The 14,162-nt window shown below is 46.0% G+C and overlaps 1 protein-coding gene across 8 annotated transcripts in view; it reads right to left on the reverse strand.

The window, feature by feature from the left end:
• Nucleotides 1-14,162, reverse strand: part of HMBOX1 (homeobox containing 1) — a 77,890-nt gene that overhangs the window by 45,622 nt on the left and 18,106 nt on the right. The window lies entirely within an intron of this gene.

Consider the following 14,162-nt stretch of genomic DNA (forward strand, 5'->3'; position numbering starts at 1 on the left):
AATGACCTAATAGCATTTTCTTTAGCTATCATTGCTGATGTCTTTCTCCACAAACTAACATGGCTTCAAAGTGCTTCAACAGCAAAACTATTGGGAAAATGAAGCAATTTTTCCAACGCCCTCAAGTCTCTCACCCACACGACTGCTCTCACCCAGGTGGGCAGAAGGAAAGAGCTTCTACACCAAAGCATTTGTCTGGTAAATCTCTCAACTACATTTAAGACATTTTCCCTGAAGCAGTCGCAAAAAATATGAGATCATGCTGTTGACCTATTGCCAAATGTTGAGTTTAATACAGAGAACTGTTTTGTTTTCCAAAGAGGAACAAATTAGCCTTAAATATATACAAACTTTCTGAAGGTCAGCGAGGCTAAGGGTAGAGAACTGGGTTCCTCGCAGCAAGGTTGGCTTCCAGGCTGGGGAGAGTGGAAGAAGCAGAGAACCCACAACGGGAAGGAGAGATCGCTCTCCATCACCGTGCAACAATATTAAAACTGGAACGGGATGAGATGAGCAGGAGCCAAAGAAAGGGCTGCAGTAACTCAGGTGAGAGACGATTTTAGCGATACTAATGGAAGAGAGGAAAAAAACAGCACAGACTTCAGAGGTTATAAATGAAGAGCTATTAGAAGCTAGTTTGGGACGTGAACAGAGGAGGGAGGGAGGACTCGTCCAAGAGACTCCAGGTCTGTAAATGCAGACTGGGGAGATGACGGCATTTCAGTGGAAATAGAGAGAAATACAGATGAGCTCATGCGAAAATCGGGGAAATTCTCCACTTTGCTACGTTAGAGGTTGAGGGGAGAGCGTTACAGTCTGGATGCAATTGCAAACGGCCACGGAGCAAGCCAGGCAGGGCAGGGAATCCTCGGGGCTGCCTCGCTGCTGGAATTGGGAAAGAAAACGGAGCTAAACAGAAAGAGGAGGAAACCAGAACATCCGACGCCAGAGCAGCTCCCGAGAAGGGTCAGGAACCGGCTTTGAATCACGGTTGGTCTGAAGTCCAAGGGTACAGAAATCCCCTCCCTCCGCACCCCGCGCACGTGGAGGCCACTCACAAGCTGTTGCAAGGGCTCATCCCAATGAGCAACGACGACTTCAAGCCAAATTACTCAGCCCCAAACGTTGCAGCTTCCCCCACCACCAAAATACGACTCGCAAAACCATGAACCAATATCTCCTTTTCCCTCATTCCCAGCTTTTAGCCTAAGCCAAAGCCCCAAACTGGCCTTAATCACAGCAGCCAGCGCAGGTGCCACCACAATCTATACCTGATATGCAAGGAAGAACTCGCAAACCTTTGCCCTCGTCGCATTATTCATTAAATAAATTGCTTGTTAATAAAACACAGGGAAAACACACTACCAGCTCCCCTTCCTATTTCTGGTACCGATAATAAAAAATTCAATATTAATATGGAAATCATGGCCACAGTTGTAGAATCAAATGTAATGAACAATCTTGTCCCCAGCTTAAGTTGCTATAAAGGCAGCTTAAATTTACAATGGATGAGTCTTCATGGCAATCTGTTTTTCAGATATTAGAAATCTCATTTTCTCGGTGCCAAGGACAAGTGGATGTGTGAAGCATTGGAGTATCAACTCTGCATTTGTCTCACTTGACATGAAATCATTCTCATTTTAGTTCAGGTTTTTAATACATTCTTGGGATCCACTTCAGTTTTCTTCATTTCTCACTGTATGCAATTAGATGTTTTGAAGTACAGTTCACCCTGATCCACAGCTCCCTACTGAAGCAAGGAGGAAGCTACTTGGTAAAGATGAGGCTGATCTCACTTATTTGGAAAAGAAATTGATTTTCCTTTTGATTTTTTGAGTGAGTCACATAGTGAAAAATAACGCCACCACTTTGTATTTTGTTAATATCTTCCTTCATAAGCTCTTAAAACGGGCTTTACAAATAACAAATTCAGCGCTCTGTGTCCTTGTGAAAGAGAAGTGTCACCGTTCTGTAGAAGGTAAATCATGGACAGGATAAATTTTTGGCTTAAAGAGGCTGAACACGATACCTGTTCAAGGAGAGAGGCCCTGCAACCATGGGGGTCACCACAAAATGCTGAGGAACTGAGTGCCAACTTGCTGATAAACATGGTACACCCAGTGGTGAAGCAAAGAGGGGCCAAATCAGACCGAGGAATGAAGTTCTGCAGCTGCTGAATTTGTGAGAAAGCCCAATTTCCAACTCAGCTCATAATTACAAATACCTCCCTAAGAAGGAACAGAAAATTGGACAAATTGAACCCTTTAATTAACTGATAGATGTGGGGTTCAAGGTCAGCAGAACTGCCATGTCTTCTGGTTGGGCTCTGTCTGTGCATGGCTGTGGCTAAAGACTGTTATTTGCTCCACCTTCTCCATGAAAACCAACCTGTTACTGGTTAACCTATGTCCAGAAGCCACCTTGCCTCCAAGACACCAAGAAACAGAAGATCCATCACTCTTTTTAGTAGCTCATGCTACTCAGCGTTGGAAATTGGTGCTTGATTTCTACTTCGAACGTGTCCAGCTTTCGATTCCAGACCCTAACTCCTGGTAAAGCCTTCTCTGTTGGATTCAAAAGACCTGTTTTGTCAGGAGACGTTCGAATGGGTGATTTGTGATTACCCAGCGATTTGAAAGCTCCAAGTATTGTATTTGTTTGGAAAGTTAACGCTAAATTCACCCGAGTACACGCGCAAAAGTAGGACTAGTGTCCAAAATACGAAAGCAAATCTAGGACTCTGGCCCATTTTCCCAAAATAGGCCAAAAAAAAAGAAAAAACCCACTCTGTCATATGACTTGAGGATTGTTGCATTTGTGCCCTGGAAAGCAAGGTTAGGAACCCTTTTTTGGCATGGCCTTGTCTTGCCACCCTCTGAACTCGTGCTCGGCAGGATGCTCTACAGACCACGTCCCCTTCAAGAACAGAAAAATTCCTGAAGAAACTGCTCAGAGGCGACCTCCAATTCATACTGTGTCCAGCCTTACTGTGATTCCGTGTTGCTTTTCTGAATCCTTTTTATGGCATTCCAGAAGAAAGGAGTATCTTGGGATGATGGGGAGGGAATACACCAGCAGCTCGCTGGGTTTAGGCTATTTGTGACAGGGTCTGTCCCCTCTTCTGCCTCCAGACTCTTAGCTAAGGGAAACCACCAAAACCAGCATCTTGCCCCTTGATCACATGCCTTGATCTAATGAGAATAAAAGCAACAGCTGGCACACCTGGAAAAACAAGTCAGTCATTCCCTGCCATCCCTATGGCACAGCCAGTCTAGAACTGCAGTCAGCTCTTTGCTATCGCCTTTTCCCTCCCCAATTCTAGCCCAAAGAAGTCTTCTTACCCAAATGTAGTGGCATCAGCTAGAGGAATCAAGCTGAAGGTCATGCTCCATTCTGAAGCTCACTAGAAATCTCTCCTCTCTGCAGGAGAGACCTCAGCTGCATCATTACAAACCTCACCCGACGCTTTCAGAAAGCACTAAAGTTCTTCCCTACTTCACTGGAAATGATCCTTGAGTTACTCCAGAAGTCTGAGATACCTATGAGACAACACAGCCCCAGCAAAAAGGGATTATGATACATAATTCAGCATCACTTAGTCCTCATCAACTGCTCGAAAATAAAACAGTGTTATCAAGATACGTCTCCAGACACACTCCAGTGCAGATTCCCAAGCTGTATTTTCATTATTGGCTAGAAATGAGCTCTTCCAACCATAAGGATTCTATGATTTCCAGCTACAATTGCAGGTCAGTGTGGATAGCAGTACGGAAATTCGTGGCTAATAGTGATAGCTAAGGGCTGCTGGGCAGCAAGGACAACTTCCCTCATGATCAAATGGAGCTTGATCTTGAAGCTGTGCAGGTTTAAATCAGTTGAATGATACCCTGACTTTCCCATATTTTACATAAAACAGCAACAGTCTGTTAAAGCTTGGCCTTCCTCTTTGCCTTGCTCTTCCTCTTGAAGCAGCAGCTTACTTATTTCAAAGAGGATACAAATATCCATCACCAAAACTAATGCTCAGGTGCTGTGTAGAACTTGGTCATCACCTAAGAAGCAAGAAATACCTTAAAAATATACATAAGGGATAAGAAATACCTTTACGGCCTTTATTTTAGCATTGCTGTATGTCAGACAGAGGAAACAGAGAAGTATGAAGAACATGCTATTACTTAACAATAACAATATGTGAGATTTGAGATTTTATCCTTTTAGGAATAGGTTTTATACTCTAAATGGCCTTTGCTTTTTTCCTCCAATGATGGCAGCTTGCTGCACAACCAATAAACTTGTCAACAACTTTTAAAAGCATTAAGCAGCGTGCTGAGAAGCTCCGTGGGCTCTCAGCTGCTTGCAGCAAAACCCGTGTGCAAGCCCAGACCAAGTTTGCATGAAATTGTGCAGCAAAAGGAGGCTGCAGCCTCTCCAAGGGCTGCCCTCTCCCTTGGAACTGAAGGGAAATGCGATGGACGGGGTCATAGTCCACCCAAGGCTCCCATCTGTTGCACGGGGCAGAATATGGTTTGTTATCTGCCCCCCTGCGATCTTGGGACTGGGCTGGGCTGCGGGAAGTGTCCCCTGATGGCAGCAGAGCAAACAGGGCTGCTCGCCGCGCTCCGTCCCACGCCTTGGGCAAACGGGCGCGTGAAATATTGACCCCGGGCTCTCCCCTCCCTTCCTGTCTTTCCCTTTTCCTTCCCTCGCATCGGCCGGAGCTTCAGCAGGTCAGATGAATCCATCAGGAGATCCGAGTGCTTTCCATGGGCTTTGCCAGGAGCCTGTGGGGCTCTTCCATCCCCGCAGAAGTACTTGGGGCAGCAGATGCAAATGCAAGAGCGCGATTCCTCTTTCCAAGGTGAAGGTGCAGCCTGGCAGATTTATCCTCTAGGCACTCCATTTCCTCACTTCTAGCCACTAGCTGCTTTAGAAGATTCAGAAATGCCTTGAATCAATAGACTGGCAGCAATAAAAATGTTCTGGTTATATTAGTGTTAGGAAAAAAGAAATCAAGAACGCTTCGCATCCAGCAAAATGGTTTCATTACTTCAGGGTTTGGGATGCTCTGGAGAATCCGAACAACACGAGTTGGGGAGTTCCAAGAAACGCTTAGCCTGGCAACTCCAAACGGAGCAATACAGGCCGAAATCCGTGCTCCTGCCTGGTAAACCTGCAAGCCAAGTTCTCCCCCTTGCTTGCCCCCATTAATAAATGGTTTGAATATAGCAAGGTGATTCATTCTCTCTTATGCACATCTGCTGGCTGTATTTTTTTTTCCCCTTGGGCTCCATCTTGCATGACATCTACCAGGAAGATTAGAGAAGAGACACAGAATTTGGCTTTCTAAACAAGCAGCCCACTGAGGTGCCTGATCTTCCATATTTTTGTCATAAATTAAAAATCTCTAATTGCAGCAACAAAAAAAAAATCTCAAAAAGCAGCAGCAGACACAGGGCAAACGCTTCCCCAGCTCATGCTCTAGTGCTTCCATCCCTAAACTGTGCCCAGGCCAAGGAAGAGCCATTCCCTGCGATCCTAAGACATTCCCGAGCCCCGCATGGTCCACTCTGGCATCACGATCCAAACCATGTGCTGTTACGGCCTGACTAAGCAGAATCCCAGAACGGTTGAGGTTGGAAGGGACCTCTAGGGATCACCCAGTGCAACCCCTGCCCCAGCAGGGACACCCAGAGCACGGGGCACAGGGGGGCATCCAGGCGGGTTGGACATCTCCACAGAAGGAGCCTCCACAGCCTCTCTGGGCAGCCTGTGCCAGGGCTCTGGCACCCTCACACCAAGGAAGTTCTTCCTCACATGGACATGGAGCTGCCTGGGGTTCAGCTTGGACCCGTTACCCCTTGTCCTGTCACCGGCCACCACTGAGAAGTTTGTCCCTCGGATCTCTGCCTCGTACAAGCCAAGCTTGGAGGAAAGGGCACGCACCCATTTGTGCCTTTTGTTTAAAACCCCCTACGTTGAGGGTGGAAACCTCCATTCCCACCGTTCTGCGCATCTCACTCATAGCTTTGGGAATTAAGCCGAGCTCAGGCAAGCTCCGCAGCCCAAGGAGCAGGGAGGCACAAGAGCGGGTGCCACAGGAAGCTTGGGGACAGCCCTACTGCAGGGAGGCTTTGCTAAATATATCTGCAAAGTAGGTGGGTCAGAACATACCTCCAAGAGAAATCCACATTTGGAAGCATAGCCCGAGCGGCAGCCTATATGTTCGAAGGAGCTATAAGCGCGAGCGGGATGGCTCCAAGCAAGAACACTTGAAGGATTCGAGCCTCCTCCCCTCTGCATAAGCATATACCCAGAAGAAAAGCAAAATCAAGCGGTCTGCACGGTCTCACACGGGATTATTCAGCAAGCTGGGAAGCAAACTGAGCCTCCGAGCTGCTGCCTCTCACCTGGGCTGAGGCCCAGCAACTCGTGTCATGTGTGACGCACAAGCGTGTCGAAACTGCAAAGGCCTCGGCCGGTTATTTCTTGAAGGCGCCCTGCTCCCGGAGATGCACAGACCAGAATATTAATTTCAGCATCAAAAATGCAATAACATAAGGACAAGAAGGAGGAAAAAAAAAATCTGAAAAACAGACGAATTTTGTTGGGCAATGACAGACTTGGGGTGAATTCCCTTAGAATAAGGGGGCCAACTTCTGCTATGGGAATACAGTGGAAGTGTTGATAAAAGCCCGAATTGCAGAACATTTGGAAATGCATAATTTAGTAGAGGACATCTCGTACAGATTCATAAAAGGAAGGTCATGCCTGACAAATCTGCTGAAATCCCTTTTATTATACGACCAAATCGTTAGGTTAGACAAGAGTGAAACGGTGGACATAAGTTATCGGTATCTCAGGAAAGCCTCTGATTTTGTACTGCTCACACTGATTTACAAAGCCATAAAGCAGCAACCAGGGTAAAAGAAGGGAAATGGAGTGAAAAACAGTTTAGGGGTAGCAATAACAGCAAGCTGGGGAGCACAAGGAACCTGCAACAGAGAGGTAGAAGAGACGATCGTTTGCTTAACAGCATAAAAATAGCTCTGAAAAGGGCAAAACTTCTGCTCAACTGTTATTTTAAAGGCAGGAAGGTGACAGAGCTACTGGAAAGTATTATTAGAGGTTAAATTGGGAGGATGGGGCACAGTAAGATGGGTAAGTTTGGTCTGGCTTTTGACAAAAGGACACGAGAGGGGCTGCACCAACCTGCGGGATTTCTCTGTACCAGCACAGAGGTGCAAAGGGATCCTCTGGCTGGGAATCCGCCTTTATTTTAAAGAGAGGTTCAACACTTTTATGGTCATTAATAAAATCCGCGGCTATGCATGTTGTGATAATGATATGGGTAATTAAATCTGAAGCTTCTGGGAATTAAGCTGATAGCCTGGAAGGGTCAAAAAGAAAACCCTGCTTGTACTTCATCACATGAAGAGCTTTGCAAGTGCGATAGGTGCATTAACTGTCCAGTACTGACCATGAGTCGACACACGCTGCTATTTTAAATGGACTCACAGATGGATCCACCTTGATGCTGCAGAAAAATGACTTCACGGAGGTGATACCAGCGGAAAGTCTTCCCGGACCTGCCCGAATCCGTTCGGAGAACGGAGCCGTGAGCCAACACGGGACAAGCCAAAAGCACAACCCAGTTATCGCCAGGAAGCCCAGGAAAGTCTTGCAATGTCGGCTCGGATTCTCTCTGCTAAGAAAATAATGGAATATTTGCAACGTTCCCCTGTGCTGGGTAATGCTCTCCACGGAGACCTCAGCGCCTGCTACCTGGCTGCAGGTCAGCGGGGTGCTGAGGATGGGAACAGGACGCGGCTTTTCCAATTCCCGCTCTCCGGACCGGGGCCGTAGCGTCGCTGCCGCCGCCTGTGGGGAGAGCCATTCAATCCTGACAACTATCAAAACCTCAGCAGCTTTTACATGAGCGCTAAAATTCACTTTAAATAAACTTTTTTTAAAAAAAAAAAATAGAGTTGCAGGAGAACAGGTGGACTCCTGTGACACTACAAGTCTTTAATGCACAAAGGCGCTTTCATCTCGCTGTTCTGCACGGCACCTTTAAATAGTCTTCTACATAAAGGCCTGATATGCAAGAGCAAAAGAATAACGGAGAAACAGTAATCCCGAACAGATCAACTGCGCTTTATCTACGCAGCTTCTGCTTTCATAAAAGCACAGAGGAAAGAAACGGGGGGAGAAAAAGTACATTCTTATTGTTTTCTGAAGCTTAAAATAACCATAAAGTGAGAAAAATCAAAGCTGTTCCATAAAACGACTAGGGAAGAAAAAATAAAGGCGCAGGGAGCATGTGAGGAAGATGGTAAATGGTAAAAGATAGAGCTGGAGATGGGGAGCACAACGGTCACCACGTTCAGGTCCTAAATTTGGTCTGCGCTGGGGACAGGGTGGTTGAAGGGGGAAGCGGCCGCTAGGACACACGTGTCCCATATACAATTATAGCTGCCGCTGGCAGCCAGGGCTGTACTTACAGCTACCACCACACGCTCCCGTTTCCCGTGCTAACTTCTCCCAAATTTTCCCTTTTTCGAGCATGGAACGCCCTGGAACGGATGCAGCTTGGGGAGGAAATTCACTAGCTGCAGGAGACGGAAAGGGCAAAGGGATGGGGAGAATTCGCCCCGGAGATGGGCAGAGCTGCCCTGGTTTATTCTTATGGCTGATTGAGACGAGAGTTTTCCCTTTTCCAGAACAAGGAGGAAAACTCAGCATTTGTGCTCAGGCTTAACACGAGGTCCTGCCTGCTGCTAGGGGGAAGGAAGAAGAAAGCTGCCAAGAGATTGATTTATTCCGCAAAAAGAGAACGTGCAGCAACTCCCTGGATTTTCCGGAGTGCCGACTGCTTCTGAAGCATCTCTGGGCTCTTAACCCACCTCCTTGATCCCCAAACCAAACAAACACCAAGGCCAGAGTGCGAGAGCCCTTTTCCCCCCCAAATCTGATGGACCTGCTGTATCTGAAGCCTCCAGAAATTGCCCCCAACCCCACAAACGTCCCCAGCTGAAGGGCTTCCAAGGGCAGTTCAGAAGAGCATCTTCAGGCAAGGCGACAAAATCCTGAGGTGAATTCGAGCCTTTTTGGGGCAGGTTTTGGGAGCTACCACCCTCCTCACTCCCTGTTTTGCAGCAGGCCAGCGAGGCAGCACCTTGGGAAGTTTCTCTTCCTCTTAAAAGAACCGGAAATTTTGAACCGCTTTAATCCAACGAAGGATCCAAGTTTGGAAGCCGGACCTCCACCAGAGGCCGGGATGGGAGGATATCTAAATCAACACATCAGCCCTTAAAATATAAAAGCTACCGTTTGATGCAAGATGCCCAAAATAAAACGTGAGCTCCTCCAGACAGTCTGCAACAGGCAATTATCTAAAAAACAATTTTTCACCAAGTTCTGCGCATTCCTGCTGACTAACAATTCTGCTGCCAAGCACCAGACACTGGAAGATGATTTTCACCCCTTTCTCTCACCATTCTAAGAATATTATCCAAACTACAGACTTAATAAATGAACTTGAAAGCATCCCTTTAAGTAGATCTTCATGATTCTTCGCATTCCCTAGTTTTGTGTTAGCATACATCCTTACCAAGATACTGCTTGCTAAGCCAATTTCAACTCCAGTTTAAGTAGGACTTTCCCTTGAAAAGAGAAATAAATTCCCATGATTACGGTTAGTGATAATTTGAAGAACCACTGGAAGCCACCCCGAAAGAACAGAGCAAATCAACAGGTTTTAAAAAACACCAGAGACCACAGACCATCCCTCCCCGATTTCCAGCTTTCTAAATAAGCACCTAAACAATTTTTAGGATATAAGTGAATGCAAATTCACTGTTCAGAGAGTTTGGTCTCATCTAGTAGCAGAAATAGATCATCCTAGATTCACTTTGTAACCAAAAGTGAGATCCTCTGTAGGCCCAGGCAGTTGAGAGGGGATAAGAGGTTGTCCCTAGAAGATGGGACTAACTTCTGCCTGTAGCATCAATCTCAACTGGCTTCTTCCCAGGTGCTGGGCTGCACCACTCGGGACATTATGTTCTTGTATGGCCTGGGGACAACTTACCTGCAGCCACCCCACGAGCCAGAGCACGTGAATATTTTGCAAAACGCACTGAAAAGGCAGAAACGTCTCATTCTACAAGGAGAAAACTGACACTGAGAGTCAACACCCCCTTGGCCAGGGGATCTGCATATAGATGGATGGGATCACAGTTGCAGGACTGCTCTAAAGCAATCCAGCAAGATTTACCTCTAACGTCCTTAGAATGTTTTTTATTTTTGAAATAAGACATCCGAGTGCCCCATTTTTCACCAGCTGAAGCCGCACTCGAAATAACAAATCAGCCTAAAGTAGTTACCAGGCTCCCAAGCTCAACGTGATTTCCAGGCAGCGCGACGGAGCCGCGCCGGGTAACACTGTGTTCCCATTAACTCCGAGGCCGCAATTGGGCCAGAATTTGTCTTGCTGCATTACAGCCAAATCCCTCTGCGTGTCCGTCTTCCTCCTACGTGGGATTGCCTCAGAGGAACAGGATGCCCATGCTAAAAGCACCGGCTGTCTCCGGCTTCCCCGTGTCGGATTAAGGCGCCGTTTTCCTTGCAGGAGCCCTGGGGCTTTCGAGTGCGACGAGGTGACCTTAGGGGTAGCAAAAGCCACGGAGGGAAGAGCAGCCCAAATATTCAGCCCAGGGCTACACAGGGGCAGGAACTATGTGCAGGGATTGTGTGTCCATCCAGGTACTCCCAGGTGCTCGTTTGTGAGGGATCAGGCGTCTATTAGCATCAGGAATCAGGTGGGCATGAAATCCCAGCGAGGTTATGCAGTTTTCCTGCTTTTAAAAGGTTCTTTTTAGTCTAAAACTGAGCACTTGGGCCGATTCCTATTCAGAATTGATCTCCCCTGCTCCAGGGCTTCAAGGGACCTTCTGCCTTGGGGGCAAGGGACAGTAAATTAAAGCGTTAAAGACTTGTCTTTAATCACAGGAAAACACAAGTGCATCCGCCTGCCTTATTAGCCCTCCCGATTTAAACAGTGGCCAAATCCCTTGAACTGGTTTGAGAGACAGACCTATTCTACAGGAAAGTTGTTGAAGCTCTGCAGGGAAAGAGGAAACTCAATGCGTATTCCATGACTAAAACCGCCTCAACACCTCTCTTGCACCTTGTACCAAAACCAGAATAAATGCACTGCTAAAAAAATGCTAGGAAAATATCACCTTTGGATTAGCCTTCAGAGGGGAGGATAAAAAGATTTTTTTTAAAATCACATTTTCAATTTGCTTTTTAAAGGTCTATTAAAATGCTGACAAACTAGCTCAAAAACATAGTGCTAAAGCACTTTGACAGCCGTGTGGATGTAAGGAAGAGTTTTCCCATTTCAGTTTATTAATCTAGTTCAGGTCAGCGACTCGTTCGTTCAAACCCTGAATAACTGGGAGGACTTTCTCTTTTTTAAATGAAATAAAGGCAGTAAAACTTGTTTTCCTCTTCTAATCTGCAAATGAAAATGAGGTAAGAGAATAAGATCTGCTGGCTCTCAAACCTGGAAGGACACGGTATCCAGAAACAGTGCAGTTCATTAACTGCAGATAATGCTTTCTTTGTTTAACGAATCGGGTTTTAAATGTAAAACATTTATGAGAATGGGTTTTTTTCTTCCTTTTTTTTAAAAAATGGCATTTTAAAGCAGTATCATTTAAATACAAGTTTCAAAACAGCGAGGTTTTTGAAACATTCAGCTCCAATGCTCATCTATGCAGTGCTCAGCATAAACCATAAAGGAGGTAACCATTTCATTTAAAAAAAAAAGAAGAAAATATGGTACAGTTTGTCCCTTTGAGAAAAAAACATCAAGAATTTGAGTTAGGACATACTAAATTATGGACCTGCTTAAGCGCATATTCCTGCTCCTTTCATCCCACTACATAAGCAATTCCCCCCTCTTGCCCGGAGAAATAAATTAAGAAATTAAGATGCATATTTGTTTGCAAATAAGCAAGCTTCAAATAGTTACCAGCCAATGGAAGAGGAAAGGGAAAAAACAAGAACCCAAACCCCCAAACAGCAGTCGTTAGAAAAATAATGAAAGCACAATCCCCAAACAAGATTAAAATCAATGATTTAAATCAAAGCGTCCCTCTTGCTGATGCGAATCAAAGCGATTTAAATCGCCAGTTTTGATCAATCCCCTTATTTGCATAACCTTGATCATTTATCCCTTAAAATGTCATCTTGGGGCCAAAGTTAGCCGGGTATTTCTTCGTATCTGAATCCACGGAGCATAAAGACGGGGTTGCCATTTTCATTGCCAAGTTTATAAAACTATCAAGTAAAATGCTCTCATTACCCATTTCCAGGCATTATTTGGGATGCTGAAGGGGTTTAAGGACCCAGGGAGGCTCGTCCTGCAGTAATCCCAGGTAAAACGGGAAATATTTGCAGCTGGAGGTGTCTCTACGGCTAACCGGGCTCTCGGCAAATACAGAAACTCGCTCGTGGGACAAACCCGTGTTTACAAGATCCCTTCAGCCCAATCACCTTTAATACCCTTGGGTAGCTGGGGGCTATTGATCTTCTGGGGTAAGTTTTCCATAGAATGTTGTTTTCCTACCCGGATTTGGGCTGGGAAAGGCTGGAGTCTCCTCCCACATCTCTGCAGCTGCTCCAGGTTTCCCATATGAAGCATTTTGGGGCTCTTCCTTCCCAGGCACCTTCATTTTGGCCAGGCTTTCTCACCTCTTAGACTGTCTAGCTGAATTTTCAGGGGTTTCCCCACTTCTTTCTTGATGCATCCTCCAATTCCCCCAGGGAAGAGGCATAAGGGGGAATGCAAACGCTGGAAGGGACAGAGAACACCAAGGAAACTTGGGCTTTTAGAGATTAAGTTGTGGTTAGAGACCACATGGCCCAATCTTTGCCCTTCAGTTGAGTCGGAGGGAATTTTGCAGAATTATTCGATTCTTGGGTGTTTTGGGGCCCAAACCCTCAAATGGCAAAGTGAAAGAAGTGAGAGGAAGGGGAAGCTGCTCCCAGGAAAGCCACGAAGCTCTCGGCCCTACACAGCATCAGGTCTCCAGCTTCAAACCAAGAGGGAAGGAACAAAAACCAAATACTCTGCTTGTAGGAAAAGGTTTATTTATATCCTGCATTTAAGCTATGCATTTATCGCTAACTGGTAAACAAAATATGTAATAAAAAACTTCATAATAGAATATTCCCATCCTGAGTCCTAAGAAATCCTAACCTAATGGAAGAAACCCTCCAACCCGTTCTAAATCTCTCTGTTTAACAGAACACAGTTTTTTTTTTTCCCTCCCCAAGTATTTTAGCAGCTGGAAAGAGCGCAGATCATTTCAGCAGCACAAACAGCCCAGCCATAAGGAGGAGAAGCTGCGTTTTGCTCTCAGAATAGGAGCTATCAGGGCTATGTATAGACATTCCTGCCTCAAGATTTCAGAAATTCATTCCTCGGTACATTCAGAAAACTAGAGTGGCCATAAACTGATGCCTTGATTTGTTTCCTAGCACTATTTTTTTTTACTCCCCGCAATTTATTTTTAACTACTGCACAGAAGTTGCATCTGCCGAGAATGGCCCTTTTGCAAGCTGCCAGCTCCAGCAATCGCACTGCAATTTTGCTACCTCGCCTTCAATAGAGTTCCAACCGTTTCTTATTCCCGGCTTCCATGCACTAATTCCAACTTTGGAGCTCCTGGACAGCAGCTCCGCCCTCCGCCGCTCGGGAAGGATCCGCCGCTGCCGTCTTCAGCGCACGAGCCTGGATGGGGGATTGAGCAGGAGGAGCTGCTCTATGTTTAACTCGCATTTAGAAGCCTTTAAAAGTTAAAGGAGCCCCATGAACGATGCCAGGGCAAGCATTATCTAAAAAGATAAACAAGCTTAAAATAGCCAGTGGAGAGCCCTGCTCCGCGGCAAGCATCCTGCTGTCAAAGTGCATCCTTCAGCAGAAACTATTTCAGCTCCTTCCAACCAGCTGCCAAGGAGCCTCCTCACTAAAACTTATGGGTCAGGCATGAAAAGAGGGAAAAAAACAACCCAAATGCTACCAGCTGCTTCACAGAAGGACTTAGGGTAGATGTTACCTCAAGAGAAGGGCTTGTTCTGGAGCACGCTGCTTT

Source organism: Tinamus guttatus, unplaced genomic scaffold (genome assembly GCF_059628265.1).
Source record: "Tinamus guttatus ecotype Peru unplaced genomic scaffold, ASM5962826v1 Tinamus_guttatus_pri_ptg000548l, whole genome shotgun sequence".
NCBI classification, from domain to species: domain Eukaryota; kingdom Metazoa; phylum Chordata; class Aves; order Tinamiformes; family Tinamidae; genus Tinamus; species Tinamus guttatus.